The sequence below is a fragment of the Symphalangus syndactylus genome, chromosome 4, assembly GCF_028878055.3.
Source record: "Symphalangus syndactylus isolate Jambi chromosome 4, NHGRI_mSymSyn1-v2.1_pri, whole genome shotgun sequence".
Classification (NCBI taxonomy): Eukaryota; Metazoa; Chordata; class Mammalia; order Primates; family Hylobatidae; genus Symphalangus; species Symphalangus syndactylus.
The window spans coordinates 38,595,285-38,600,717 of NC_072426.2; the positions used below are offsets into that span (position 1 = coordinate 38,595,285).

Consider the following 5,433-nt stretch of genomic DNA (forward strand, 5'->3'; position numbering starts at 1 on the left):
TTCTAAGAGTTTTATAGTTTTACTCTTAGGTTTGTAGTCCATTTTGAATTTTTTTTTTATACATAGCTTAAGGTAAGGGTTCAACTTCATTCTTTTGCATATGGATATTCGCTTTTCCCAGTATCATTTGTTGAAGAGAATATCCATTGAATGGTCTTGGTACTCTTGTCAAAAATCATTTGACTGTACATGTGAGGGTTTATTTCTGGGTTCTTGATTCTATTTTCATTGGTCTATATGTCTGTCTTTATACCAGTACCACATTGTTTTGACTACTGAATCTTTGTAATAAGTTTTGAAATCAGGAATTATGACATTCAATTTTGTTATGCTTTTTCAAGATTGTTTGGCTATTTGAGGTCCCTTGAGGTTCCATATGAATTTTAGGATAAATTTTTCTATTTCTACCAAAAGCCACTACTGGGATCTTGATAGGGATTGCATTAAATTTATAGATTGTTTTGGGTAGCATTGACATCTTAAATATATTGTCTTCCAATTCATGAACACAGGACATCTTTCCATTTATTTGTGTCAAATTCTTTTTTTTAATGTAGAATAAGACCAGTCACAAGTTTATTCTGTAATTTTTCTATAACAGGCATTCAATTCTGTAGAAAATTGCAAACGTTTATTTTTAATATTTACATTTGGGTCTGTAAACAAAGCTGGTAAAAAAAATCCTAAGAATTTCTATACATATTTATAAAAATTTCAATGATCCTTATCACTTCTGAAAAGTATGCATTTTTTAAATTCTAAAAGCCAGTAAATATAGAAGTTGAAGGGGACGAGAAAAACGCTGTTAACAGATTATCCGAATTTTCCTCTTCCCAAATATCTAAAACGTTGCATATACCACTCTTTTCCATGTAGCTTGTGAAACCCAAAAATTGATTTCTCTTCACTAGTCTAAAACAAGTCTAGTAAAGACTGTACTGGTGAACTACAAATTCTGTTTTCTTCTTGTGTAATAAATTCAGTTCTTTTATCAAATTCAGCATTTGGTTCCAGATTTTCTTTTCTATTTTGTCCTAATAATATTTTCACTTTTCGATGTATTTTACCAGAAGGTAAACTATCCATATTCTTGATGTCACATTCATTGGGTTCCTCAGGAGTATGGGATGGAGCCTTTGCCTGAACAGTTAGGTGCTTTTGTGAACTGTTTATTGTTATCAGACCAGAATCATAAGTAAATATTGAATGAAGGTCCTTTTCCTTCAGATCCTTTGCTGGAAAAAGCACAGTATCTGACTTTTGTTTTGGTTGAGATGCACTATTATCTGTACTGAAATCAGAAACATGTACAGATGCCTGTATGTTACATTTATAGTGATCTACCCTTAGTTCTTCTAAGTCATTTTCACTTAATGTGTGTTCGGAAATGTCAAGAATGCATTCCTGTTTGTTTTTATGTAGAGGTAGCTGTGTAAAATTCTGTCTTATGTCATTTTCAGCTGTACTTAACATGGAACATTTATTACTCATTTTCTCATTGAGCCCTCTCAATGCATTTGAAGGGTGGGGGATGGGCTCTGAAATAAACAGAAGCTTCTTTTCAGTTTCCTGGGTCTCTTGATACAGGAAATTCTGCTCCATCACCGTTATATCATCTTCCCGGCAATCTTTCTGAGAAATATGTTACAATTCCACTTTTTCCTTTTGTTCAGTCTTTTTCAGGACACTTGCAGAAACAGGAGAAAGGGATCCAACACTGTATTTTATTAGTTTCTAGATCTTCATATTTCTGCAAGCAACATTCACAATATCCTTTTCTCTTCTTCTCTTTCAACTGGAGTTGAATTGAGGTTCCACCATACTTATCGCCATCTGTTTGGATTCTTAGTTTAACCTGAGTTTGCTTTTGCATACTAGATGGCTTGTCTACATCAAATGGACTGGAGGGCTTCTGAATAGAATAATTTATAAAAGGCATATTGGTCAGCTGAAGATAAAATGGCCTATAAATTTGGCTCATATCTTCCACCTTTACAAAAGGCCTTTTGAGTCTTCCTGTTCTTGTTTTTTGTGCACCACTACCAATTCTTTTGCCCCCATCTCTTACTGAAGTACTTGATTTCTTGAGTAAATACAACTCTTTTTTCTTTTGTTCAATGTGTAGTATCTAATGTCATCAATATGAAGAATTTTTACTCCCCATGACAAGGCATTTGATAATATACTATTTGAAGGAATAAAATCATGGTCCTTGATAGCTTTTTCAACTAATAATTTTCCTCTGCTTAAACACACTGTGTCTGGTGACTTTAAGGAACTTCCATTATGGCTGGGATGAGGTGAAGTGGTTTCTGCAGTATTTGCAGATTCTGGACTTGGTACAGGAGAAATTCGACCCAAGGTTTGTGCAAATTTAGCTTCCTTCTTATTTGAAATAAGATAACTGATATCTTTGCTGAGAAATTCTTCAACTCGCCCTCCCAGATCCTTAATGTCCTTCTGCAGTTTTTCAGATATGGTGACAGAAGGTAAGTCAAGGTAAAATACTTTTCCCCAAAGTGGCTTACATTTGGATTTTTCTGGCCTGTTATCAGTTTTCAGAGATTTCAAAGATGGTCTGTTTTTTTCATTTTTGACTTGGATTCCACCCTGAAAATGTCCTTTACTGTGGATCCTCATGGCTCCGGAGTTCATGGCAGTAGCCCGGCACCTACATACTGGGTCCGGAGAAAGGGTCGCGCCGGGCAGCCACGAAAGCACGGCTTCCCCAGGCATGTTGACAGGACGGCCGCCTCTCTCCTTCCACCGGCTACGGCCTCTACGCAGTAGAGGTACCGCATCTGCGGGTCGGGTTTCCGGGGCCAGATCCGGCTCCAAGGCGCGGAGGAGGATGGCGCAAAGCACAAACGAGTTGGCTGTGGCAGTTGGAGATTTGAAAACGCGTCACGCGGCCGCGGCTCCGATACGCGCGCCGTCAAATTCTTAACATAGACTATAAACAAGGAAAAAATCTTTGCTATTTTATATAAGAAAGAAATTCAATGGTTTAGATTTTCTGCCTTAGCATAAAGCAATATTTGCAGTATTAAAATTAAATAGATCTCCCAATCTTACTCCAGGGTTAAAACGAAAATATTGCACATCAGACTTTATTTAAATAATATCCCCCATTGGCAATTTTTGAAATGTATAAACATCTCCTCCTGGCAAGTGAGCATTATCTGTATCCTCGTCATTTTCCATGTCTCCAGAAATATCTGTGAATGAACATTCTGAGATTTATCTTGAAAAATTCATATAAGACTCCAAACTCTTTGAGAAAAAGAACAATATCCCTTTTTTCTTAATACTTTCCCTCCTCATACTCAAATATTTCTTGGTTACTGGAACTAAGGGGACAACAAAATTAGTTGCCAACGACCTAATCATATCAACAGTTTAACTCTTAGCAAACATTATCTAATTGTTTCATTGGATCTTTAAAAATCTACACCCAGATACAACAGAGGGGTTTAACCTTGTCTCAAGCTCTGTTTCAGGGAAAAATTCTAAGTAAGCACTTCAGCATTACTAAGAAGAATTCAGCAACTCTAAGAAGCATTACTTCTTATTTTGGGGAGCACTAACACCTTATTATCATTCACCAGCTCTGGCTCATAGTCTGAAGGCAAAGAGGTTTTTGCCTCAGTAGCATTTGCTCATCTCTACTCAACAATGACTGCTGCAAGTTGCCCTTTGGCCTTGATGGAGTTATATTTAAGTGCTCAAACTATTTTCTTTACTTTGAAATAATGTAAGAACTATTATAAGAATGAAAATCATTTAAATACGTTTAAAATATAGTTTTTCACGGCAGATGCATGAGCTCTTTTGTGCTATTATGGACACAATCGGTACTAGCATATTAAAAGGTGAATGAAGTAAACGAGAGGTTTCAGATGAAAAAGGAAGCTCTCTAACAAATGTACTGTACTTTATCATAAATTAATAATAGGAAGAAACAATAAAACAAGCTCAACTTCTTCCAGATTAGTTATGTGCTAGAAATTCTTTAGAGACTAAATTTTTGCTAGTATTATATTTCTGTTTTCTCACTGTATCATGCAGTACAATCAGGAAATACATAGAAGTTTTGAGTTCTTTATGGAAAGATCAACCCACTTTTTATACAAACTTGAGGTAGCAAAATGGCACTAATGGTTTTCATGATGAAGACATTTTTATGGTTTTACTGGATAATTAATAAAATACATAAATGGCACCAGGGAAATGCTAATCTGTTTTCCATTGCCACGAAATGCCCCATCTTAGAAACTTGATTTTTCAGACACATTCTACTCAATTAGAGAATAGGTTTGCCATCTTAACGTAACTATTCCCTAAATCATATTACAAGATTATCGAAGTTCAATGTCTGTACAAAAGTGGCTCCAGCCAAGCTTTCATGCTAAGTAAATGTAAAATGCCATCATTTTAAGTTTGATCCAGTAGATTATCATAAAATACAGGCTCCAGAATAGTAGTGTGTTTTGCTGATTTCTCTAACTTGTTTAGTTTTCCTCTAGGGGCACTCATATACTTCTAAGGAATGGCAGACCTTGAAATTCTAGGTCTTCCTGTGAATACTGAAAGGAAGGGAATGTGGGAAGAAAAGCAACCAAGGGAAGGATACAGAAGTAACTAATTAAATGAGGGGTTTGTCCTGGGTAGAATGGAATTAAAGAACAGAGGTGTGCTCACCACCTATGGAAAACCAGCCACAGCCAATTTAAAGGTCTTTTTTTTTTTTAACCACTACAGTGAATACTCCAAGCCCTTCCTTTAGTCCCATAACTATGGTGTACACATTTACTTGCAATAGCATGTCAGGGAGCTGTGGAAATGGGCCAAGTTCATGAAGGGTCTAACACAGAAAAGCAGATTTTTAAAATTTCAAGTTCTAGCCCCAGTGGCTTTATAGAGACGTGTGCAATATTGTGTTGAAAAGAATCCTGAAGTAATGTTCCGGACTCACCACAAATGAGTCCTGTGACTGATTAACAACATCTGCAAGGTGAAGGAGAATGAAGAGATGTTATGCGTGAGGTATTTGGTTACGGGTACCATGTTAGGGGTTTCTCCAGATCAATAATAGAGTACTAAGGGAGAATATGCCCTAAAAGAGCAGAGTTCATTGGGGATGTACATTTGATTCTGTCCTTTTCTGTGGAATTTTAATATATCTCTCCCCAGTATGCTTCAACATTTGCCAAGAGTCTTAGGGATGTTGAAATAAAATTTACATATTTAATTTTCAATCCATGAGGTTAAAAATGCATTTATTTATTCCTAAAAAACGACTTGGTTTCATTTTCTCTCCTAGAAACAGTGAAAAAACAGCCTTAAAAAATTAAGCACAACTACCCTGCTTTATGCATATTCACAAGTCCATCCAGTACAAAGGGCACAGTATGAATGATTTTACTTCGTTTT

The 5,433-nt window shown here is 36.0% G+C and overlaps 1 pseudogene; it reads right to left on the minus strand.

The window, feature by feature from the left end:
- Nucleotides 1-758: 758 nt before the first annotated feature.
- LOC129480550 (protein DBF4 homolog A-like) lies at nucleotides 759-2,866 on the minus strand (annotated as a pseudogene).
- Nucleotides 2,867-5,433: the final 2,567 nt, after the last annotated feature.